The 27514-nt window shown below is 37.6% G+C and overlaps 1 long non-coding RNA gene across 1 annotated transcript in view; it reads right to left on the bottom strand.

The window, feature by feature from the left end:
• Nucleotides 1–27514, bottom strand: part of LOC135305153 (uncharacterized) — a 173825-nt gene that overhangs the window by 42038 nt on the left and 104273 nt on the right. The window contains exons 3-4 of the long non-coding RNA XR_010366430.1: nt 3597–3902; nt 1411–1627 (exon numbers count right to left, since the gene is read on the bottom strand). This is a non-coding gene — a long non-coding RNA (uncharacterized LOC135305153). The remainder of the gene's footprint in view (nt 1–1410; nt 1628–3596; nt 3903–27514) is intronic.

Below are 27514 nucleotides of genomic sequence, written 5' to 3'. Positions count from 1 at the left end.
TTAAAAAAAAACCCAAAAAACAAGAACCCATTAACACTCACTACTAAGGAGAATATCAAAACAGTTTAAAACAGTCTTCTGATAATTAGTCAAACACAAAGATACAATATGGGAAAGAGTCTGTAGAGGTCCCTGTGCAAGGAATTAAATGCTACTTTGCTGTTGAGTGTTCCCAAAAAATAGGTTTGACATTGTATTGGGTTTGCATGGCCCTGTTTTGATAGCAGGGGAGGGAGTCGGGGGGGGGGGGTTGGGGGGGTGGGGAAAGTATTTTATCTCTTTATCTCTCCCTCTGTTTTAGGATTTTTCCTGTTTTTCAAAATATCTACCTTTTTTTTTAATTCTTCATAACCGACTATAGTCAAATTTAGAAAAAATATTATAATACTGTATTTGAAAATAATATTAAAAATATCGTCTATGTATGGGAAATACTACTGCTCTTTTCACATATTCTAAGAGCTGCAAGACTTAAACACATGTTCATGCACACACACAAGAACTGCCTCCCCAGCTCTGCCTGCCCTGGCTGTCCACATGGTCACTAACAAACAGTACACCCACAGGGAAATTTATTCCCTAAAGGCCAACTAGTTTCTGGAATTAGCAGAAATGTAAATCATGGGAAGTGTTGAGAAATCATTGATGACTGTTGTGTATCTGCCTGAGCCAGAACAAGAGCACTCACAGAGCTTTAAGAGAATCAAAAGGCATTACAAGGATAAAGCACAGAGTATTAACAAGGGTATTTTCTGAGGAAATGAGGCCAGAGGATGAGGTACATGCTGCACTGAGTAGTGTCCAAGACAGATCCCCTCTGAATCCTTCATTCTAGCACTTCTGTGTTATGCACATGAAATAAATGAAAAGTGGCTACAGAAAGATAGGCTAAGAAGAGTAGTTCAAACTTAGTGATTTCAGACGGCAGAAATTTCTGTCAATTCCTTTATTCTGCAGAGAATCAAATCCAAAGCTTCACCAGATTTGTCTGAACAGTCCTGCAGACTGACAGCAGGGCTGAAGCAATACCTTTTTTTGGTCCTCTTCCTGGGTAAAAACACAGAGTACTACTTCAGTCATAAGCAAAGCTTTCTCTGCCAAGGCTTAAAATTGTCTTCTTTCAGGGCTCACATCACTTATACTCCCAACATTTAAGTGTTCTTGTTCAAATGGGATAAAGGTTAATTTCAAAAGAAAATATCTAAGGAGTCAAATCCTATCTCCTTGAACATTACTGTGAGCTAAAGGGTAAAAACATAACTATCTGAAAAATAAGTTAATTTGTTGGACCATTAAAGATAATTTGTATGAGTAAAGATACAATTGGCCAATTTACAAAGAGGTCAGGTAAGGCAACAAATGATTTAGGAGAGAAAAACTACTAGATGTTTAAACAACAAAAATATTTACCATGGCTGTTTTCAGAGATAGCATTTCTCTCATCATGCCTACTTGCTAAAAGCAGTAACGGAAGAGCTATTTTAATTACAAGGAGTCAGTGTAGCACACACCACTATTTGGCGGTTGGGCGGCGTTACTGCTGAGTAACGCAGAAAGTTTCCAGAGATAACATCTTCATTAGTGAGACTATGATGTCCTACACTGACTTGCTTATAGGTCCACCAGGCTGAAAAACAAATGCCACAGATTAACCCTTCAAACATCGCGAACAACTTTGGCGCAGGTTTCCTGAAGAGAAAGAAGAATTATAAAATGATCTGGTGACTGATGGAGACAGCCATGTGGTAGCCCATTTCCCTTTCTCCCATACACCTCTGAGGCACTCATCTGTTTGACATGAGCCTCTTCTGTTTACCCAATGCTCACCTTCCCTTTTCATGTGTCAGTAAAAGCCTAGTACAGACAAATTAAGGTAGTTCAGAGCATATCCCTGGGTTTCACCAGCTCCTCAGTTACCAGCCATAGGACAGATTAAAAATTTCACAGATGTTAGGAGCAGAGATTTTATGGAAAAGCAGTAGTGCCACTACAGATAAGGTTAAGATGGCACTTCCATTATAAACACCTATTCACAGTGGCTTATAACTTCAGGCTAAAAATTTATCTCAGGCTGAAACTGGGCATATTTGAGTTCAGCTTGGTAATGGTTTTCCCTGTCTCTTCATACCATTTCGATTAGGTGTTTGTGATATGAGAATGCAAACAAATATACGTCTCTGGCAGTTTCAAATGGCAATGAAATGTGTTTCTCTCATGAAAAGCCTGGAGGCCAAGGTGTTCCTACCATGCTAACAGCCATTTTATTATCCATTTTTTCCCTCCAAAATATATTTTTTAAAGTGACAAAATTTACACCATTTTTTCCAAAAACCATTCAAGGCAGCTAAGGGATGTGGTCCCTGCCCTTGGCTCTGAAGGATGTGCTGTGTCCCTCTGAGGCTCTCCAGCACCATGCAGGTCAGGCCAGTCATTGCTTGGTCTTGGGTAAAAGCCTCCTTTGGAAAAACAGCATTTTTGGGAATTCAGCATATTAACCAAAACTTCCACAGCTTGGAAAGAGGTAAAAACAAGTGCCATTGCATAGCACACAAACTCATTATTTTAATGAGGCATTTATTCTAATTGTCTCATTTATATTGAATTATACATCATTATTAAAATCCTGCATTTTTGTTCTGATCTTTAATGAAGGATGTAATGAAATCCCTAAATACAGTAATGTCTTTTTTTGTTCCTGTGGCCTTTTCCCCCTACGAAGTTTAGAATTTTTGCCAAAAATTATAATTTTTCATCAATCATCCAAAGCAATAAAGTACAAAGTCTTGCTTGCATGTCTGTCTATGTGCCTGGGCCCATTCACAGTAGTATCTACTTCAACAGGTATTTAAAACAATAAATTGCTGTAATAAACCTGTTGAATGAGACAAATTTTTGTTACTTTTTGCTTGTATTTCTTATGCACCAAGATATGTGCTGAATTATTCTATCACAAGCAATGCATAGCCATGAAAGCACAGTTTTAATGAGCTGAGAGGATGCTATATCTATCAAAGCATATTTTTCAAGAGTCAGACTCACAGTGGGCAGAGTACAAAAAGACAAAGAAATGAGAACAGGAAGAGAAGAGAAAAAAGGTATACCAACAATTGCAGAGGGAATATAACAATGATTAGACCTAGTTATTCTTGATATTTTTCAAGATTTATTTCCAATTTTCCTTGTGAATTTAATTTTTTCCCATCATAGACTGTGCACACTCCTTCATAGTTCTGGAACATGTGTGGTATGTATAATCTTCAGGGTACCAGGCTGCAGTGAGCCTGCTGTGCTGGGAACAGACACATGATGGCTTTATGTGAAGGAAATCTCCTTGAAGGCTGTGGGGCACCATCCTGGTATTTATTTCAGATGGGGCAGATATAGACAGCAGTGTGATGCAGATGGAAGGAGATTACATGTTTCTTACTCTGGTCATTCCATGTGGAAAAGTGGAAAGAAGCTAAAGGCAAAACCACGTAAAAAGGGATTTGTTGTTGTTTTTTTTGAAAAAGAGACCAGAAAGAGGACAGGATAAAAATTATAACTATAATGTCAGAGCAAGAAATATTGGAAAGCTTTAGAAGTAACATACTCACCAGGAAGCCGCCCACTGAAATAGGAAAGCAATGATTTGGGTGCCTGCATCCCCACTACCCTGTGAGTCCATCAGGAGTGACAGCAGCACCTGGAGAGCCCCGTGGTGGCTCTGCCCCCTCTCCCAGGACTCCAGCAGGCACCAGGGCAGCACGGGCTCAGCAGGAGCTGATTTACTCAGCTCCTCAGCAAAGCAAATTGGCTGTGCTGAGCTCGGCGCCGCCTCGCTTAGGTTGTTACCAGTGTTTGAATTTACATCTGCCTCAGGTTTCTCTGCATTACACTGCAGGCGCTTTTGCTGGGTAAACCTACAGAAAGATTGTAAAAAGATAGTTTTTAGATAAATTATACACCTATAGAACTCCTTTTAAAAAATATAGCGTTAGTAATAAAGTGCAGTAAGACTCCTCCCAAAATACTGGATACATAGACAGTAGGAACATCCTCAATTACATTACAGAAAATGAAATAATTCCAAAGGCTATAAGGGAGAGATATTACTGTGCTTCAGGGCATAAACTTCAATTTAAAGTTGCCTATAAACTACTGGTACAGGTAAGATTTAGATGACAATCCTGTATGGTATATTTTATATACCTAATTGGATATACTGATTAAAAGCACCTTTCCTGTGTTTGTTCTAGAATATTTTCAGTATATATTAGCCATCTTTATAAACACTACTTAAAAACCCCAGTCAAATGTGGTGAAGAATAACTTTTTAAGTCAGCATGTATATACCAGCTAAACAAAATCAAGCAATGCAAACCAGAATCCCCAAACCTAGGAACGTTTAGCATTTAGTTTCAAATTCCAATTCAGAAATGCAGGCATCTCAAATGTTACTTTACTAATTTATCTGTTATAGTTATGTCAGATGACTATATGACTACAAAAATATTCCTTGAAGAGATGGATGTTATTTCTTCTTTGTAGGAAGGATTGGTCATGGTTCAGCAAGACTGCAAAAATAATCTTATTTTAGGTGTGGGCTGGTGATAATTGCTAGTGATTGAATGCCAATGAGTGAGAGAGAGGAAAAAACCCATGTAATGACAGATGATGGTACAGGAAAGTGCTGCTTACACTGACACTGTATCACTTCATCAGACATTATAAATTAAGGGTAAATTAAATTAGGTTAAATATACGGTTATTTAACAACACTCAACCAAATATTTCTTTGCTGGATAGCAAATAAGGCTTGTATTTAACCAAAGATTAGTGCATCCAATTCTAATACCAAAGCAGTTTGTTTTTATAGGACGATCTAAACCGCGCTTTATGTTGACATTTCTATTGCCTACTTAATGAAAGCATATCAAATATGCATGGCAAATAAATAGTGTGTTCCACATAAACCTTCCCTGCATACTCCCTATCTTTTATTCTTTGAAATATATTTGTTCTAATAAAAAAGCATATCACTACAATGTAACTGAATCTTATTTTCATTTTTTCCAGACGAGAAACACAAATCTAGATGGTTGTAACTACGGCTGTACCACTGTTTTAAAACACAGCCCTGAGCTGTACCTCTGCCTCCCTCTAAAGAGTCAGTCTGCTGAAAAAGTACCCTTGTGACAGATCAGATTAAGACTCTCTGGAACTCCTTAATCTGCTGTCCATGTAGACAGCGCTGTTGCATCGCCCATGATGCACCAACAGAAATCAGACCTGGCAGCACATCCTGGCTACATTCTTCAGCCTGCACAGCTGAGCTGCTCTCTGTGCCCACCTAGAGCAGGGGAACACCTTATTTGATAGTGTCTGGTTAATTTAGGAATGGGAGGTGTATTTCCAATACAGTTTGCCCATTTGACAATTCAATTTGTCTGGTTGAACATATAATGTGAACTATACTATTAAATGAACAAATTAAGACATATGTCTATTGTGCATATCTTCTGTATACTTGCAAATAAGTCTAAAGATACAAGAAATATTGCAATTTCCATTTAAGTGATATAATTAAATCTGTTTCTTATTTGGGTGCCCTACTCAGCTTGAGCACAGAGCAGGAAACTCTTCTTTATGTGCAAATATACGAACATAAAGGCATTCATTATTAATTTTAAATTTCTTTCTTAACTCACAAAGGCATTACAAATAATATTGCAAAGTTGTTTTTTCTTTTAAAGACAACACAAACATATTTTTTGGTATCTTCAAGTGCAGAAACTACAAAACCCAGATTCCTTAGCTCAATGGATTCTGAAACACATGTATATTCCTGCACACCTTCAGGTTCTGTTATTTTATAAAGGAGCTTTAATGCTAGTCCACCTGGTAATTCTCTTTGGGATGTCTTTATGTACCACTGACAGTAATACGGCTCATTTTGGGTGATTAACTTAACCCCCAGTATTACAAGTGCCTTGCTACATTAGCATATCTTTCAAGGAATAGTTGCAATGTGAGAAAATTGCCTGTAGGATTATTTGCAACTAGGAACCTGTGAAATGTAAAATAAAATTGAAGAGTATAAAGCAAAACATCAAAGATACCTAAAATATTAATAGCCACTGCTCCAAAAAGTAATTTAGAAGACTTGAATGAGGGAGTGAAAATTACTAATTTAAAAACAGATAGCCTTAGCAAAACAAAGAAGTTTAGAATAAACAATAGATAATATGAATTCAATGTATACAAAATATGAAAAGAATGTAAGTGATACTAGCAACTCTAGTAACTGAAGAAGGCTGGGACAGAAATGCCTGACCAAGCAAGCAACTAGATCTATACAAATGAAACAAACTTGCATGTAGGCTACCAAAGAGAAAGAAAAACAAGTGCTCTTTAATCCATCTAGTTTTCTGTTATACTTTCATTCTAATTGAATGCAGACAGAATTTGTGGGCAGAAGGATTTTCTTTTTAATTGAAGAATTTGGAGCTGACAGCCATTGTCACACTGCTCCAAATCATGTTTTCACCTGCTCTCTGTGGGCCAAACCATTTTGTAAGTTTCAGTTGGGTTTCTGTGGGAGATTACAAGCTTCAAAGCAAACATTTTGAAACCTGTTTCCCTTTGGATACATGCTTTTTCTTTTAAAAAATTTCAGAACAAAGAAATAAACTCAGATGAATCATAAAGTCACAGAAAGTAGGAAGAACTCTAGTCTTGAATCAGGCCGTGATTCTGCATGACAAAAGGCAGAGCTTTGGGTTGGATTCATGTTTAATGGATTCATCTTCCTACCGAACCGCTGTCCCGGAGATGTTCTGATGTACTTACACCTCTGCTGCTTGGAGCCCCAACAGGAGACAGCCCGCGGGTCCCTGGGGTGCTGCTGCTGCCCAGCCTCAGCTCCCTCCGTGCTGGGGCTGCCCCAGGCACAGCATGTCTGAACGAAATTCAGGGCACCTTCGAAACCTCTCCAAGGCCTGTGGAACACCTGCAGGTGAGAGCGACAGGACTGCTCTGTCCTGCGCTGCTCCTGGCTCTGAGGGTGACTCCAGGTCCAAGCCTCGGTAGGAGGCTGGGGTTCACTGAAACACACACTTGGCTTCTGAACCTCTTTAACCTGTTGGTGCCAGGGCTGCTCTGTGGAACGTCAGAAGTCCCCCATCATAACGCAGTAGTGCACATTCTGCAGGAAACAACATGGTTTTGGTTAAACAGGAGTCGATTTAGTGAATAAAGAGGTCTTCTTAAATCTCTAAGACCTGTGATCCTGCTGTTTCCATAGACACAGTCTATATAGTACAAGACGGTAAAAATTGAACTTGTTTGGGAAGCTCCAGTGCTTAAAAATGTCAAGAATTCCACCAGCTTTATCTAAAACAAGAGAAGAGTTTTTTGTATTAACTACTCCAGACTAAACTGTAATTCTTGATACCATTTTTTTTAATCCTGTGATTAATATATCACAAGACGCTAATAATAATCATGCTCACTTATACCATGATACAGTGTGAATAAAAGGATTAAAAAACCCAGAGCTGATACTGCTCTTCTGATTTATAAGTCAGGAAAGGAAGCTCTTTCAAACTGACCTATCCATCCAAGCAGCAGATAGAAAAAAACCACCAGCAGCTATTTTCAGATAACTTACCCTAAACACCAACAGGAATACAATAGCTCTAAAATAAAGGTGCTTTTGTTCTTCTTTATGCTATAACATATAGTAAGGTAATAAGGTAAAGGCACCTAACAGTGAATGGTTCACTTTCCTCTAATAATGTCTGGAGCCTCTCCTCATTGTGACCTGCTTTCAAGGTAGCAGAAATCACCTTTGAAATGACTTAACTGAATAATAATGATTATTCTATGGATAACCTACAGCAAGGCCACTGTATCTTCTTGTGTTTAATTCCTTCTTCCACAAAGGGAATCTTCCTAAAGAGCACTAAATTTCATTATATTGACAAACATGTGACCTCATCTATCCTGTATGTTTTCTTTGGACAACCGACTAGTAGGGATCATTCAGAGCAGCAGGTACAATGTAAATCAATGTGTGCTGGGGGGATTAGACCCATATTTCACCACTGTTGCAACGAAGGTATTTTTACTCCAGTTACAGAAATCATTAGGAAATTGCAGTACTTCTGTACTGGGCTTTAAGAACAAAGTTATTCTTTACTGTAAAATAAAGCTTGGCTGAGCCAAATTTAATAGGTCTTACTTAATGGTTTCCCAAAATTCTCTTCTATCAGCCTGCTTCTATGTATCATGAGCTATCTGGCCAAAAGTGCTTCACCCAGTGAGAGAAAATGAGTGACCTTTGTAGTGAAATCTGTCATAACTACACTGTTCAAACAGACATTTTAGGAAAAGAGCAGAAAAAAAAATATTCAGAGAAAATACTGTTCTAAAATGAGGATTAGATGACCACTGGCTGATTGTTAATAATTTCACTATTGATTTCTGAAATCAGTTACTTCATGTATCCTACAGATGCTGGATTCTTTACTCAATGAATGTGTACACCAGGATTTCCATAACAGAAGTCAGTACTGATTTTTTTGAGCAGTGTCTCATCTGCTATAAAATGGAAAGAAGCTGTTAAGCCAAATTTTTTTTTCCTTTTTCTTTTCAGCTTTACACTTAGTACCAGAAATTTGGAGAGAGAATTATGCTTTTTTTCAGCTGTGAAATACTGTGTCTTGGCAGTCTCTATTCTGTGGATCCATGATCCTGAGGCTGGTTGCCACAGATGTCATGAGCAGGCACATGGAGGACTTTCAGCAGCCGCATATTTGGGAAATGCATTAGTATACAGATTCTTTCACATCTTCATTGGGAGTGGTGCTTTTTGTGAAGCTGCCTGGGATAGAATGCTCTCACCTGAGCTGCTAGCTTGACTGGCACTCACGTGCCCACTAAACAGGGAGGGAAAGACAAGTGTCAGCTTTGAAAACAAATTCAATACTTATACCAGTACATTAATTTTTTACCAGCTGGGATAGCTAGCAAAAAAAGGCTTAAAATTTGGAATGGTTTTGTTTTCTTTTATTTTCTGAGTATTTCCATTCTATCCAGGACCATACAATTCTGTGACTGTAAGAAATATTTCTTGCTGAAGTCCATGACACTTCTATCAGAATTTGAAGTCACTTGACTTTTGTGTGTGTGTGTTGATAACAGAACTATTTATTACAGAAGCCTAAAGTGTCTCTTTGAAAAGAAATTACTAAACATAATATTTCGCTTTGTACAAAAATATCCTGTAAAAAGATTATTTTCATGAATAGCAAGACTTTGCTTCAATTTATATATCTGTTTGCAATTTCTAAAGACACTTTTAGATACATCTCATTTCTATGAGGATTTGATAAGACAACTCTGGAAATAATAAACAGATTCTGTTTATAAAGGACTTGCTAACTAGCACTCAAAAAAGGCTTTTATGTGTGAGGTCTTTTTCTTTGAATTGATCTTCACTGGGATAAAACTATTTATTATCATAGAATAACATTCAGTCCATAAGTATGCAGAAACTTGATTTTGTCTGAATCCAGATAAAAGAGAAAAATACAAGGTTTCTTGGAATAGTAGGTGATGGCACTATAGTGACCCTTCTATGAAAAAAAACCCTCCAAAACCCCAAAAGTTTCTGTTCCCACCATTTCAGAGTTGGGGAGATCTCATAATGTCACAACTACAATATTAGACTGATTTCTTATCTGGTAGTATTCACACCTAGTGAATAGTGTGTTCATTAACTAGTTTATCAAGGAAGGAGGACCTAACCTACTTTTCTCCGATTTCCAATTGTCCTTAGTAAGGATTGTAGAATTTATGTACTGAGACATGCTGAAAAGTTCAGATCTTCAGAATTTACAGGAAGCCCAAACTCCCAAAAATAACAGCTAATGTGATTGAATGGGTAAATTTATGACCTTCACATGAAAATATTGAAATACTTAATGAATGAGAAGAGACTCCAGGAGTACCAGGCAAGTTTCCAGTGCCTAGTTCATTATGTTCAGAGAAAAAAAAAACTGTACAGGATATTTTATTCTGAAATGTCCCTAAAGTGGGCCAATATGACATTACAACTGGTCAGTTTTACTCTGCTGCCCATTCCCATGCAACTCAACCATCAAAACTATAATTTGTGCATTTGAGAAGGTGATTTATCTAATCTGATTCACATAAAATTAAGGAATATGAAACATCAGTCCTACTTTCCCATTGCACACAGAACTTCATTTTGTAGAGCCTCCTGTAACTTGTTTGAAAGAACAATAAATTCTTTCCTCTGCTCAAAGACCTGGAAAAGGATAATGTGAGGCAGTGGGAAAGAAGAACCATCCTAGATTGCAGGTTCCTCTCCCACAGTAGGCAGCTGTGAGTAACTCTGCAAGATTCAAGCATGAAGTCTCCAGCATCAAAGGTTACTGATGAAATCTTCATGTACCAATACATCTGTTGCCATCTGATCTGGCTGTCTGGGACAGACTCAGGAAATAGTGCAAAAAACACATGGCCCAAATATTTTCAGAGCTGTTAACTCTAAAATATTACAAAGGCACTGTAGTTCAGTGATATAAAGAATAATAATAGTTTAAAAAAAGCTTGATTTTAAAAGCCCTTTTTATACCACCACAATTTGTGGAAGAAAACAGAAAATAGAAAACACTTTACCATTCTTTTAATAGATACATCATGTTCCCCAGTATCAGAATTACAAAGGTATAATTTTTTGTATTTATAACCTCTATCCTCATTTGCAGTGAAAATCTTACACTTTTTAAAGGACATTTCACTTGGAATAATCACCTACCTTGCTATTTTGCTTTTATTTATTGTTATTACATACTTTATTCTATTTCTTCTATGAAAAGAAATGGCAAAAGACTAACTCATTATACAGGATCTCATAAAACTCTCACATTTCTTAGGAAAAAATAGTTTATGCTAAGATTGCTACTGACAAGCACTTTTTTAATTGCTAGAAATGTATACACAAAGAATACAGTGGATCTTAGCACTGATATTGCAGCTGAGGCTACAGTAATCTTCTCTGCATCAGAAGTCAGTGCCATAATGTTATTCTCTAGAGGGTATGGCTTGATTAGGGCAGTCCCATTGTTTCATCTGAAGTTTTAGCAGATTAATACTTTCATCAGGGCATCAATTTGTCCCATTTTTCTTTCTGCTGCTCTTTGTGAGTGACACAGCCAAAGGAATGCACCTCTTTAAACTGTCATTCAGTTTAACTCCTCCTCTGCAATTATACTCGCATGCATAATACATCATAACAAATTGGATTTTGCAAAGAAGCAACAACAGAAATTACATTTGCTTGTGGCATAAGATAGAAACTGTTCTAATAGAGAAGGGGGGGTGTGAGCAAGAGATAAAAAAATCTAATGACTTAAAACTACTTACAGAAAACAGTTGCCTTCTATTTTTCCAAGGTTTCTTCTTCTTATTTAGCAAAAAGACCAATTGAAAAAAGGGAATGAAAGAAAAAAAGGAAATATTAAAATAAATTAAAAAGCTTTTTAGTTATCAAGGGCTCTAAAAAATTGTACAATGTGTGAGGGGTTTTAGCAGAAAAGTTTGCTTCTGGCTTTAGAAGTTAAATATAACTGCCTTACTTCAAGGAACACTTTTTGTTTGAGTAAGAATTTTAACAGAGACAACACCAGGTGAAAAATCACATGGGACAAATATCTTCACCAGATCTCCTGGCTGGAATAAGAAACTTCCATTTTCCTTTGATGAGCAAAAGCCCTCCCTTATACACCAAACTCTGTGATGGTTTTCCAAGTCTCTCTAAGTCTAGAAGACTCAGTGGCTGATTATTCGTCCTCCATGCATCTATTTGGAGTTACTGAAGAGAAGAGGCAACCCAGAATACCCTTAAAGTAGCTGACTGGAGCCAAAACATATTCCCAGTGTGCATGGGACTTCAAGACAGCAACCAGATCAGTTATCTGCTCCAGATCCCTCAAAATAAAGCAAAATATGCTTTTGGCAGAACATCAGCAAAGAGTCTTTTGGTTTATAAAAAAAATTAGATGAAAGGGAGGAATGTTTCCAGTAGAACACTGAAATCATTCTAATGTTTTAACTCTGAGATTGTCATCAAGATATCCTTCAAAATTTAAGCCATGTTTTTTCCAGGCAATTTTTTTTTCTAACTTCAACTAACTTCAATTCTGTGGTAGGAGCTCCACTTCATTTGAAAAATAAAGAGGGATGGAGGAGAGATCAGCTTTGCTGGGACTATATCTTTATTGTTTAAAATAATGTATGTTTGGCTCAATATTTAGAAAAGAAAATCTTGTATGTAAAATCTGAACATTTAATGTGGAAGTTCCTCAAACTTCAATAACATAAAAACATACATGTATGCAAGACAGATAAAAGGAAAGGTCAGGAAATAAATAATTGAAAATATAGAAGCCAAAGCACAACCCCCAAAAGTGGTAAATAGTGTCATCTTAATGAAATTCAAAGCTTTTTTTAGCATAGACTGTATAATGATAGATATTCCCTGGAATGTTTCACTTAGTTGAGGATAGTAGCAGTGACACAGGTGGCATGCTGAAGCTGTAAGTGATCTAGATATAAGGAGCAACTGTGATAATTCATATCAGGTGTGAGTTTAGACAGTGAGCATTTCAAAATACTCATGTGAGGAAGATGGAGCATATCTATACAGATATAGGATTTATTCTTATTCCCTCTAAAACTGTGTCCTATTAACTTTTACCTTAATGATGGATGATAGCTCCAGGACCCTTGCAAGACCTCACAAGAAGGAAGCATTATACTGTGAATTATGCGGAGAGCAGAAATTAGCAGCAAGATGACAATTTCTAGACTGGTCTTAAAATAACCAGGTACCTTCTTTCTTATAATTAAGCCAAGAACTTCCTTCTCAATTAGACTGGCAGAAAATCCTGTTCAATGACACTGGCAGGTGGCTATGTAGTTATTTCCAATAGTGTTACTGTTTGTCACAGGGATAGAAATGAATTAGAACTGGGAAATGGGGGAGCCTTATGTGAACAGGCAAGTTTGGCTGCCAGTTATTTAGTCTGTGTTGGCAGGCTGCTATCTGAGATACAACCACAGCCAAAACTGAGAAAAGTCCTATCTTTTCAGCACATTCTGTGTTTGTCTACTCTTATTAGGTTGAGACATTTTGTTGCTTACACAATTATTATCATATTAGTGGCCATTTTCAAGTGCCCTCCAGCTACTCTTTTCCCTACACTAAAATTGTACAAACAAGCCACTGGAATTTCACTGTGAGTGAAATAAATATTTGTGGCAAATGATTAAAGAGCAGGCTCTAAGCACGTTTCTGTATTTAGTATCTTCCTGTCACAACCCCTTGTTACAATAAAACTACATTTGCTATATTAATCTTTGGCTTGCACATTTATTTTTATAGTAATTATATGACTATATTGTTACACAGGTAATTGAGGGACTTGTCAATTAAACTCTCATTTCTATTCAAGCATGATGAGTCTGCTCTTAGTACCTTATGCACATGCACAGAAGAAGTCTGCCTCTTGTAAACTACACTTTGCTTGATATATGCAGCTTTTTAGTTTGTCAGATATTATGCTGAAAACTTCCATTCTCTTCATTTTTTTATAATGCAGTGCTGCATAAGAAGGTACTCTTTATTCATTTTTCAGACCATATTTTAAAGTCCATTTTTTAAAGTTTAAAAATAATCATGAAAAACTCCCACTGGATTATGTCCAAAGATCATAATCAGGTCTGTACCTGAATGAGATTTTTTTAATAATTTTTCCCTTTTGCTGAAGTTAGACAGTGCATTTCATGGCACTAGTCCTTCTTAACAAAAAGACATTCAATTCTAAGGCTAGGACAAGTAGAATACTTGCATGTTAACAGGTAGTGCTGTCCACTACATAATAGCGAATTTCCCACAGGAAATGTGCTGACACTGATCTACCTTTTTATGATTTTCATACTAATTTATGTGTGCAACAGCATCACAGGCAATTATACCATTAAAAAATATTTTTTATATTTTTGGCATTCCTTTGCATTATACGTGAGTACAAACAGTACAGTATTATGTAGTACAGAAAATAAAAGCATAGGTACTTTCTCTTTGTCTAAATTGAACAGGAAGTTGACTAGCAGCAACAGGTGGTGGAAAAATAAATTGCATTTAGAAAATTCCATCACTTAATAATTTAGGGTGCAATTAATAATACAGGAATATTGATTAATTCTTTTTATGAGTTTTAGCCTACTGTGTCCTTCTAAATACACGGAGGATCTGCCGTCGAAATCAAAGCAAGTCTAACAGTTCACCTCATGAATTCTAAGACTTGCACATCAAACTTTATAAAACAGTGCACACACTGATCTGGAGTAGATGATACACAGGTTTGGCTTGAAAATTAAAGGCTGGAAAAAAAAGGGTATATTGGCTTAGCCCCCTAATTCACATGTTACATTATCCTACACAGAGTTAACTGCCCACAGACTGCAAAAATGGTCCAACTGTTTCCTCATAACATACAACATATGATATAGATATTTATTGGTCTCTGCAATGGTGGAAAAGTTAGTCTCAGAGGACTGGGAGGTCCAGTAACTTCCTTAACTTTTAAGTACTTAATGAACCTTCTTGATGAAGCTAGAAATCTTGTGAGACCAGGCTTTTAGAAAATACCCAGTCCTGTCTATTTCTATGCAGATGAGATGTACCAAGACAGCAGCTTATATAATTAGATCCATGGTTAATTCACATTTTTTTTCACTCATAGTACACGCTTGAAATTTGTCAATACAAGATGCTGCTACTTAGACATTATTGATTATAACAAAGATTTGTTTTGAAATGAGAACTCAGTAATGGTAAGGACTTGAATCACACCTATCACCTTGTTACTCTCAAAGATGACACCCATGAAAAGGTCTTCCCAAATCCCAAGGGCTGCTCTGCCCAGAGCTGCTGAACAATAATATGTTTTCAGTAGTGGCATCCTGCAGACATCACATCCTGCATTGCAACACCTGGATTCAGCACAGATCTTCCCTACCTTAAGGAAAAGAGAAAAAATTGCAACCATTGGGCATTCCTGACTGAAGCAATCGATGCTTCATTGTAACAAGAATTATCATCATAGTCTAGCTATGGAGAATGAAAGCAATGGTAGCAGAGCACCTGTGCTGCACGCCAGGAGTGCCAGAGCTGTGGGTGAATGGCTAAAGGACAGGAACCCCTTTGATTTCTGGTATAACAGTTCATGCCTGTCAGCAATACAAACTGGTCTCTTCCTTCTTCAAAGATGCCATTATTTTCCAGGTGTCACTGATTAGACCATCCTAAATATCCAATTAAATTCATCTAGTGATAATCAAGATGTACTTTAAAAGGCTCAAAGATAAGATAGAAAAAACTTAATTGTAAATGTATTAAAGGATTGATACTATTCTACACCTGAAAGAGCCATTAGTGAACCAGACCATGCCACTGCAATTGCTTAGAGACTGAAATGGATCTGTAGCTGTAAATAGATGGAAGACATTCACCCTTATTGTCCAAATGCATTCAACAACCGTTTCTCCAAAAATATCTTGGTATCTTTTGAAAGAGGTGACAAGAGTACATGGCTTTTAATTCTTCTCAAACAGACATAATGATGTTTTTTTGCTTCATTCATTTGTGGCATCCCACACTACTCCATTCTCTCCAGTCATTTACTATATTTCTCTCAATCACCAAGGGGAATTTGTACATCATCTAGAGTTGTATGTCATTAAAACATTGATGATATTCAGCTATTTCTATGTTTTACCACAACTCAAGTACACAAAGCACTTAGATAAAATCAATTCATTTATAAAAATATCAGGCTGCATTTGAATCTAAAAGGAGCATTGAGGGGCAGGGGGAGGAATTACAAAGAATATGAAGGAAGGTGAATTCTTTGATTGAAAATGTGCCCCAAATCAACCAGTTTTATATATAGCCTGAGAGTATACGGATTCCTTGATGCAACTAAGTTACACCGGGCTATCCATAAGCAGCAGTTTCTATTATCACTGATTGCTATAAGGTTCCATCCCATTTTGGCAGATGAAGCCCAGTTTTTGGTTATTTACATGTGTCACCTCTCAGCTGGATTACAGCCATGTAGTTCCTGGGCATGAAGCCATCACACCTTAGGAAACTCCAATTAGTACAACATGCTGTAATACATGAGCTGCCCTGAGCAAATCTATCCTCTCTTACAGTGACTTCTTTCTGACACCTAAGGCAAAGGAAAATCTCAGTTACCACTTTCAAGACAAACACTAGCCTGGGGCCAAGATTTTTAGAAGACTAAATTTTGGTATCAACAACCTTAAAATACATCTTTACTTTTTCAGAACCATAAGGCTCAGAAAGGGAGTTACAACTTGTCTACACAGAAGACAGAACACTCCCAATGATGAAAGAAAAAAGTAAATTCAATGTGCCCTTCTGTGATCATACAATATTTATGAAATACTTATTGTTAGCAGAGAAGAGGAGGAGAAGAAGAGAAAAAAGAGAAGAGAAGAGAAAAAAGAGAAGAGAAGAGAAGAGAAGAGAAGAGAAGAGAAGAGAAGAGAAGAGAAGAGAAGAGAAGAGAAGAGAAGAGAAGAGAAGAGAAGAGAAGAGAAGAGAAAAAACAAAAATAATAAACACAAACAATAATGCTATCAAAATCACAGCTTCCACTACACAAGTTTTTTCCCCTAGGGAGAATATTTTGGGAATAAAAAAGAACACACAATAAGGACATAAAGCAATAAATATTAAACAGATGTTTCCTAATAATCTGCTGAAAGGCACTCTCATGAGATTAATGAGTGCAGCATAATGTCTGTGTAGAGCTGAGAGCATGGAGTACCTGACCATGAAGTCATGTTCCAGTCATTTAGTTCTTTCTTTTCCTGCACATATCAAATCTATGGTTTAAAAGAGACATTATTTTTTTAATGGGCATATTCCTCACAAAAGAGAAGGTGCCAGTGTAGTGACAAAAGCTTCATTACTACCTACTGAGTACTCACTATCATCTTTCTGAGAGGAGCCCAGCTCTTTACGGTGGACAAATTTCTGTCTTGAAACCGACACCACTGCTGGCAATCTCAGAACACAGGCCATGGGACACTGGCACCTTCATTTTCTCTCCTCTGGTGATTTTCCCTCCCAGTTGGATGAACAAATCTGTGTTGGTGCTGGAACAGAGGCTGCCAGGTTGCTGCCTGTGCCACCTGCACTGCACCTGATGCTGTGCACAGCCCAGGGCTGCTGTTTCCAGGGCCCTATCCAGCACCTTTCTAAAGCATTAAATTGACTCCAAAAGACAAAGATTCCTACAGCAACTGCCACACATGAGGAAATGATGCCAAGGCTATCAGTGATGAGTGTTCTGCTTGCCATGTTGAAATTGTTTGTCCTGTTGTGCATATCCATAAATTAAGCAGCTGGTTTTTTTACCAATTAAACACAGCCCTTACAATTTATAATAGGTCATTCAGAAGCGTGTCTAATCTGTCTATCCTCACTAAACAAAAGTCTAGATTCAGGCTTACAAACAAGAAATCAATTGTAGCACATTAATTGGAAAAAAAAAAGCACAATAAAAAGCAGGAAAAAAAAAAAGCTGTGGAGTTGTATTCTTAAAGGATTAACACTGGGAAAATCTCCAGACCAATAAAAGAAAAAAATCCACAAGTGTGTCCACACTCCAAACTTGATGGCAAAACTCCCTCTCTGCTATTTCAAGAGATAAGAGCAGCTCATGTGTAATTAAAAATAACCATGCATTTGCACTTGCTAAACTGACCTCCAGACCCCATGAGTTTTTTTCAGTGGAGGCCATACAAAATGCTTTGTTAATTTGTCATCTCAGTATTCAGTTGGTATGCAGATTCCTGCAGACAGGTGAAGCTTGTGTCACAGGTCATTAATCAGATATCCTCCCCCTCACGTACAAGAAAGCATGGCAATTGATCAGTGATCCTTAGATCTTTTCGAAGTCACTGAACAGCAAGAGTTCAATTTTTCTTAGCAACTGAGAAGTTGAATTTCCTTACAAACAAACCCCTCTTTTGCCATTTCATTAAATAACTCAAAAGGAAACACTGGAATTCCACAGTGTGTGTAGAGTAACGTATCCTTTGGAAATATTTATTTCTTTCCTCCATTCCACTCCCCTGCTTCTGTGGTGATGAAAAAACACATCTAACCTTTATAACCTTGACACTTTCCTGCAGTAATAATCTTTTCTTATCCATAGGAAATGTGATTTTCTGTGACTCTTAAATATGTCATCAGTGACATCTTAGAGCAAATAGTTCAACAGACAAGGACAAAAGTAAAAGATGTCAGTAAGAACAACCTCTCCAAACTGAATCCTCCAGTCCATGTGAGCCAGGCTCACTGTAGACTGAAGCAGAAAATTAAGAGTTGAGGATAAAGTAGAGGATAGACTTGGGTTGCTAAATTCAGTCTCATCCTAGGGAGAAAGTCACTTAAGAGCAAAAAAGCGAGTTAGCCTCAGCTGTACCTGTTTATCACACTGGCAGTTTTGGAGGGTGAGACTGCAGCAATAGGACAAGGAACATTTCCACTCCTCATTTCTTGTTTTGCACTCAAGCTGAACTGGCAAAACTTATTCAATATCTGTATTATTTAATATCCTGTTTGGTTTGGAAACCACTCATTCCATTGTTATGCAACACTCTCCAGGGCAGTGCCTGCTCCCTTCTTTGTAGGTTTGGAGTAGCTCTTGAGACCACAGCGATTCAGGCAGGATACAATGAAAAACATAAGGAAGACTGGACAGGTCTCAGATTTCATACATGGTCTTGGTGTAGTTATTTTTAATAGATGAATTCTGACTCATAGGATTTCATGCATCTCTACGAGTATCAGATTTATTAAAAATGCAAAGAGCTGCCATAAACTGAAAAGGAACTAGGGAAAAAAATCATTCTCTAAAATTCAAAAAGTCAGTTTGGTGATATTTTCACCCAAGTTTGCTATTTGTGCTGGCTTTACAGATGTAATGCTTTTCGTCTGCCAAAAACTTTGTCTCCTGCTGGGGAGAAATGGGACTTTTTGTAAAGAAAATAAAAGAAACAAAAAGAAAACAAAAAACTAAGACATTTTCTTAGAGACATTTTAATGAAACTGTTGGTAGTCCTAGAGCTGGTGACAATTGTGTCTGAGAGAATAAATCAATGCTGGTAAAGTGTTAGATTGTTAGATGACATTTTTTTCTTAGGTGAAAATATTAAACTATCTTTTAAGCGACTTTGAGATATTAGAAAAAAAAAAGAGTGAAGGAAGGATTCTGATCAGAGCAGGATCAGAAGAGAGGACAAAGGCAAGTGAATAAAGGTCTTCTCCACAAATCTATTCTTCAAATCATCACTGTCTGTTTAGACTGCAAGGATGTCAAATGGGGATAGCTTCCTGCTGGAGCTGCTTCAGGGCCCTGGTAGGTCTGGGCACCACACCAACAGCCACTTACTCTCGCCACTCATCCTCTTCCACTCTGATAATCACAGCAGCAGGTTGATTATTGGGTTGTAAAATACAAGGGATTTAGTGCTGACTGCAGCACTGAGTGCCTCGTCAAATTCCTCACTGTAGATCATTTTCATAAAATTTGTCAAGGGTCTTGTCTGAACTGTATTTTCACATAGTTAATCCTCTGTCTGTACAGCAATCTGGCCCTGAGCTGCCTGCACTGCACAACACGCCTGGGCTGACCTCCCTGCACTCCCTGCACATTCATCAGGATGCAACTGGCCCAGCCACCCACTCAGCAGGTCCTGACAAACACTGCCACAGGCACATGTGGACTGACCACAAAGAAAAGTAAAGACAGTGAGGAAATGAAAAAGTCAAAAGAGGTAATATGAGATTACTGCTGACAGAATTCTCTGAAGTACACTGCAATGTGTAGGAACAGTCTGAGAAAGGAGTAAGACATATCTCTGACTTCAGGCGCTGAACTTTGGCAGAGTTCACAGAAAAGTTCACTAGGAGCCAAGATTAGCAGTTTATGATAAGGATGAGTTAATAAAATGGAGAATGGATTTAACCAGTGCCCAGCAGTAGTAGCAAAGCAAGTTCTGACTACAAGAAAATGGAGCACTAAAACACAAGTTATCTGTTTGACCTTAATACCAGAGAGAGAAATAGCTCAATTTCCCCAATCTGTTTTCTGGTCCATTTCAGTTAATTTGTTGTATTTCTGTTTTCCTTTCTTTCTTTTTAATTATGGGTAATGAAACTCTTGTCACCTTAGATCCCATTTGTGACCATATTCCAGGTATTTAAGCCCTGCAATTAAAAAACAGGCTCTTTTTTTGATTTTCCTCCCACGCCTCACTATTTACTTTGTTGAAAATTACCACAAATATCTGCCTAGAAATAGAGAAGAAATAGGGGTAGAACCAGAGAAAGATAGCACAAAAATGCATTGTGTTTCATCTTGACAGACAACAATACTCTCCTTAGGTCATGTTTCTATACTGAAAATTAAATACTGTGGAAAACAATGGAAGCATTTTGTAAGGAAAGAAAGATTATATTATTCAAGAAGGAAAGGAAGTGGTACAAAAATAACTCAGGAGGAGAAAAGAAACAAAATGTCAAGAACTTCAACATTTATTTTTGGAAGCTCCATTAATTTGTTTTTAATTAATAACTAGTAACTCCTCCCTAACAACAGTGTTTTCTTCCATACTCCCCTTCAAACACAGGCCATTTCCATTATGCATGCATTTCCCTAAGTATTTTTAACAGATAGTATTCCTAGTAAGATGACTGATATGTTAAAAAAAAGAGCTTGCTGTGCAGCTGAACTGAGAAACAGGATTTTGTTCACTCTCACTAATGGATCAACTGACAGTCAAAAATAGGTGTCATTTTGTCTGAAGGAAGCCACTTAGTTAGCAAAATTCAGTGACATTTTTAGGTGAATTCCACTATAGTTAATTGAAGTCTGTTATTTACAAAAGAACATAAAAACCTATTAGGTTTCTTGGCTCAAAAGCTGAGAGAAAGGTATTAGAACAAACATGATTGAAAAGGTACAAGAAAGGTGTAAATACAGACACTTAAACACAGACTATTTTTATTTCTTTAACAACATTAAGATGCCTGATGACCCAAATTTGAGAGCACTGCAGCATATAGTGTTTTATACAGTAACATGGCCAACTTCCTAACACTTCTTTCTTTACATACCTTTTAAATGGTCTCCATAAACTGTGAAGTAATACTGGTTGATGCAAGCTCTTGGCAAGTGATATTTCTAAAGGTATGTTAAAATTCTTGCCTGTGTTCACATCATTGCCTTGTGCTCACAGGAGAAAGCTGCTGAAGACACCTTCATGCTCACATTTATTCATTTTGCCTGACTGTAAAAAATGTCTATTAGTAGAATTTTTGCACTGGAAATTATTACTTAGTCACCAATGATCTACTTTACCATATTTCTAATATTTTGCTACATATTCAGCCCATTCTCATTTCTGAACTACAGGCTTATAATTTGTGATAAAAATAAGATGATATTAAATTTGAAATAAGGTGTATGTGAAATAATTGTAGTAACTTATAGGGGTGACACTCCAAACTTAAAGCATAATTACACTCTGACTCCAGTACTTAAATTTTTGCCTCTCAAGTTTGTTTCTAAGTATCCAAGAGGTGCATAGAGGAGAAAAGTAGAGAAAAAACAAGACTCCTGTTTCTCACTTTCTTGAATTCAGAGTATTTTGGTATGGCAGCGTTGTACTGACAAAATACTGTAAGGAATAAAATCCTTATAAGCACTTTCTATTTAAAATGCAGTATTCCCTTTTTCTTCAGATAGCAGCTACTGAAAAAAAACCCAACAAAAAACCCATATTGTAATACTGAATGGTGAACAATCACTATCACCCTGAGGCATTCCCTATGTAATGTAGCAGGAGCAGTGTTTAAACACATCCTGAACGTCTGACGCTCTGTACGAGCAGCGTCTGGCATCACTGCGCTGTCCTAGGGCCAGAGACTCTGAACTGCTGCCTGAACCCGCAAGCTACAATTTTTGAAGATCAGGATTGAAATACAGCAGCAATAGGGAAAAGTAAAGATGCTCTTATCCTAGGAATTCATTACTGAGTTATTCGGTTGCATCCTTTTCACCAACACTAAAAATTCCTTAAAAATGCACACAAGCCACAAAACCAAAAAGGTATGTGGTCCTTGGTTGCTGGCTGGGGTTAAACCTTGACAACTCCCAAGACTGGGAAGCCTGAAGGCTTACAGCTTCTGGTACCTGGCTCCTTCTCCATCTGCAGCTTTGTATTTTCAAAGTAGGTTCAGTTCCCTGGTAGCAGGCTAAGGGAGCAAGTCTCTGTTTGAGCAATATCACCAATAGGATGCAGCAAGTGACAGTAGTGGGAGACCTGCTGCTCCAGAGAAGGGCACACCTATCTGCCATCAAACTCACACTGCAGGCAGGTTTGCTGCTTACTGGGGGGAACTGAGCAGAGACCCAAGAGGCAGGGACCCAAGAGGCTGTGCATTCTCCTTCCTTGGAGGTTTCCAAGGACCAGCTGAATAGCCTGAGCATCTTTGTCTGACCTGCAGCAGGCCACACTTTAAGCTTGCAGGTGGACAAGAAACCTCATGAGGTCCCTTCCAATCTGAATTATTCTGAAATTTCATCAGGCAAGAAGAACATATTGTTCAAATTACAGGCAAAGCGTGCGATAGCATCTTCCCTCAGTTACAGCAGCATTAGATCATGCAAAAGAAAATGGACTAAATTTATGCCAGCTATCAAGCGTAACTAGCTGAGAACAGAAACTGCTACAAAAGAGGGGAGATGGAAAGCAGTTTCTTCTCAAAGCATATCAGTAAAATATGTCTGCTTTGTTGCTTCAGGCCAGGAGAGTTCAGGTACTGCATGATTTTATGCTCTAAAATACAGCTGGGGTTACACATCAGCAACAAAATTCAGTAAAACATCTCCTTACACTAATAAAATATCCTAACACTAATAAAGTCAGAATGAAAAGCAAAGAACAACTCTTATAATTGTAGCAGTGCATTGCAGCTGTGATACAGAAGCAGAGGCAGAGATAGCAGCAAATGCAGTAGCAGTTCTGCAGTTCTCCATCCAGAAGTAGCAATCACAGATGTTATCTCTCACCTTTTACTTCCAGCTTAACATATTCTCATTTCATTTTTCTCCATTCATAAAACCCTTGGTTTACTCAAATAATTTACCTCTGAACATCACGTCAAGGAAGGAGCATGGAAACCACCCAAAGACTTTCTAGACTCAGTTTTGAAACAGTGTCAATGTGCTCTTTGGAATAAACACCTGCGGGTAGAGCATGGGGTGGGCTTTGATAGATGACCAGGCTCACAAATCCCAGGTATGGGAGCAGCAAACTGAGGCAATTGCCGGCACATGGTGTCAGGGTCAGACCCCTGCTTTTGATTTCTACCTGCCCTTTTTGTAACCTGTCATTAAGTGCTAGGAGGGTCTAAAACATTTCCAAAGGGAGAGGTGGTATTTAAATGCCCTTTCCCCTTTGCTCTGCACTGGCATAAAGAAGCTGTGTTATGCCACCTAGAAGCAGTATCAATGATTTAAATGACCCCCTCTTGAGCATGAAACCACTTGATCTATCTCTGCCTTCCTGACATGAAATCCACATGCCTGGCCCAGTTTCTCTTCTGGTGACTGAACACTATTTTAGACAAACTGCTTCAATGGCCAGACTATCAAACAGGCAGAGTAAACATTTACTCATTTTTGTTAGGAAGCTGCTTTCCCTTTCCATGGAAATACACTGCAAGCTGGCTGTCTGTAAAACTTATTGCAGCAGTGCACCCAAAGAAGATAACTGTAGCCCATATCTTTTAAAAACTACTAACATAGAGCCCTGTCCATCCATAAATATTTATAACAAGCCAGCTGGTTTTAGTTGAAGATGTTTAACTTATAAGAGCTCAATTTTATAATCAAGGCTAACAAGTCCCTTGAGCACAGACTGGAATGTAAACACCCATTTTGGTGATTCCCACTGAAGAATGCTCTACCACAAATTTTCAAATGAGAAGAAGGAGGAAGGAAAAAAGAGTATGTGATATGATGAGAAAAAGCACCACTAGTTTACTTATGTTGTTCAACCATTAGTATAATTAATGAAACATCAATAATTTTTGTTTGGAGTTTATAACAGTTTTGCCAGTTATGGCCATGATGGTGGTGGTTCCTTCCTTGGTAAAGAACATTAGTATCACATGCTTTCATTATAGTACCTGTGCCTACCAAAAATGCACTTAAATTTAATGTGTGAAAATGTAAGGCTTTCTAAGATGGGACAAGATCTTATATGATAGATACTTATTTATTTAGGTAGGTGTTTATTGATCTAATGTGTGTGTTTACACAAAATGCATAAATGTTATACAAAAAGTACATAGTAGCAGATGCTTTAAACAGATTAAATGTTATTTTTATACATTTCTGAAGTTTGTGCCTCATATTAATAAAATGAATTGTCAGAATTTTCCATTGTTCCACTTCAAAGCATGCAATTATATTACCTTAATTGGAAGCACTGATGTGTTTTTACCAAGGATGTTTATTTGTATTCTGACTACTGAGGAGATACTGAGATATAAATATGGGACCATTTGCTACATTTAGATTTCTACTTATATGATTTTTTGTTCTCTGAACTTTATCTTTGCAAACTATCATACTGAGTATATTTCCAATGCAGGAACTATGATTTTAAGATAATATAATGTAAAATACTTTTTTTCTTATTGAGATCTCTTCTTGATTCTCTCTAGTCACAAGACTCATTAACTGCAAAGTGTTAATGTCAGTGAGAAGCATCACAAGTTTTGACTTGTGAATTGCAGCAGAATCCAACAGGTTAGGAATTCATATACTGAAGCAGTGGCATCCACTACTCCAAAAGCAAAGCTTGTGTGTTATTTGTTATCAGAACAGTCAACATGGATATCCAGAAATTTTTATAGCTTCTGCATTAGTGAAAATATAGTGTATCTGAGAGGTTCTGAACTGTGGGGATGAGAATGTAATCCTTTCAGTTTTCCCTTAGACACCATTTACGAAATAAAAATATATTACTTTGCCTTGAGCTTTGTTTACTGTGATAAAGTTTTGCTTATCTCAATACACAGAGAAGTCTGCTCATGGTTTGACAGAATATACACACCTGTGGTCATTGGTGGTGAGAATTGTGTCTATTCATTAGAGAAACAGCCTTTCATATCATTTAGCAGAACACACCATCTAATAGGTGCTTTTCCTCAGATAATTTGCTATTAACGGAAAAAATTGCATTCAAAAATCTAATTCAAAATTACTTATCAGATCATAAAATTCTAGATTTATCATCTAATTAAGGTTTAACTTCACAGAAGGGTATGTTTTTGGGCTTTGCTTTGACTCATCTAATGTGCAATAAATGTATTACTAAGGGTTTAGACTTGCTTAGTTTTTGGTCTCCTGGTGATTTACACTTGAATTTGCATAACAGCACCAATGAGACTGTCTCAGAAATGCAATTCCCAACACTAATCTAAAGAGTGCACATGAAGTTCCTAGCTGTAACCTTATACAGTCACATCTGTTCACCTCAGAATTGTCTAATGTGACCTTTTGAATTTAGCTAGGTCTTTTGGTATTCACACAGTGTTCAGTCCAATGAGAAAAACATTTAGGATTTCTCACAATGTACACCCAGAGATGAAATGTCATTTCTCTGGGGGATGATCAGAACATGTTTAGTGTTACGCTTGCATTAGCTGACACATGAGTGCTGATTAGATGAAAAGGTCTGCAGCCATCCTAAGCTGACAGTGTACAACAGCAGCACAGGTACTAATCATGCTCCCCCTTTAGTTCTGAGCACAGAAATAGGTGAAGAATAAAATGAGAGCAAACTACCCAAATTCTGAAAAAGAATAAAATCCAAGTGAGGTCTCTAACAGCCCCATAGCCCAAAAATCAGTATCCATATTCTCAGTACTGCCCTGAATTTTTGGGGGTTTATTTTTCAGAGGGCACAGAAATAGTCAAAATACTGCGAGTCAGTGGTCTGGACTTTGCAAGTGAAACTTCCCTGCATGATCCCAAAATCTACCCTCTAGGTGTGTTCAGAAGATTATGGCAAATCCTGTGACTTTTATGAACCCTTGTGGCACTGTCTCATAGCTTTTTACTTCCAGAGGAGACAAAAACATTCAGAAGAAAGAGCAGAGAAGATTTAATTTTTCACAAAATGTGAAAGGTAAGAAACACTCCTTTTAATTTGGTTAATTTGGAGTGAAGTGCTGTTAAAGCCACCACATTAGAATGCCATTACTGAAAAAATAAGTTTTGCTGATATGCAGATAAATCAGAGGCTTTTCCATTAACAGAGATCTCCTCATTTGGAATGAGCATATGTCTAGCAAGGAGTTGGATGGTTTTGTCCTTGCAATTGGTACTGACACCACAAGTGGAATTCATTTAACAAAATACTCGTGTGCTCCCTTATTTTGCCCCTCCCTGAGCTCCTCAGTGTTGTCACACAAGTACTGCACGAGAAGAGGGCAGGATGGCATTTCTGTCACAGAACAACCTGGTACACACACATCTGGCTACCTCAAGATGCCACTAAACTGCTGCAACTAAACTGGGAGAAGGGTTGTCACTGAAAGAAAAAACAGAAATGGTTTTGTAAATCAGACCAGCTAATATTTGTCAGAACAACTTTCTTCACCCTTTGTCAAAGCTTTTATGAATGAAAAAATAGAACGTACACAGGGACGAAGCAGCTCGAGGGTCCATGTGACAAGGTAAAAATACATATAAAGGTGGGTAGAAATGTGGCAGCCAGGTAAACAGGAGACATCCCTCTCCCAGGATGGTCCAGGCCAGCTGCACTGTACTGCTGCTCTCTCTGCCTGGGGCAGAAACAAAGGCACTTCTCCTCAAAATCTACATGCCTAATAAACAAAAATACTTACTTGTCAAAGCATCTTGAACATGCTGTATCTAAAGCATCTGTCACCTGGATGAGACACTACAGCTGCCCAGCCTTTGTTAGAATTTTTAGTGCTATAACTTCCCTTTAGCATGAAAGCTCCTCCCTTGGAAGAGCTTGTTCTCATTCTTTGTGCATCACTGATGGCTTCAGCTCACTGGAGAACTGATCCAATCCACTGGAATCAGCTTTCAATGATGCAAAATGCAATCAAATCAAGGAACTGCCCTAGGATATCAGCTAAAGAATAGATTATAAAAAAAGGTTTCAAATTTTAATTTCAGTTCAGCAAAGATTTTTTATAAGCATTTCTGTAGGTGCCCCTGCAGAAAACAGTTGATGTAAAATGATTACTACCAATCTTGACAACTTCCTACAAAAAAAAGAAAAAGAA

The sequence above is a fragment of the Passer domesticus genome, chromosome 7 (genome assembly GCF_036417665.1).
Source record: "Passer domesticus isolate bPasDom1 chromosome 7, bPasDom1.hap1, whole genome shotgun sequence".
NCBI lineage: Eukaryota > Metazoa > Chordata > Aves > Passeriformes > Passeridae > Passer > Passer domesticus.
The sequence above is the reverse complement of the archived record's forward strand: the minus strand, read 5'-3'. Positions and strand labels throughout refer to the sequence as shown.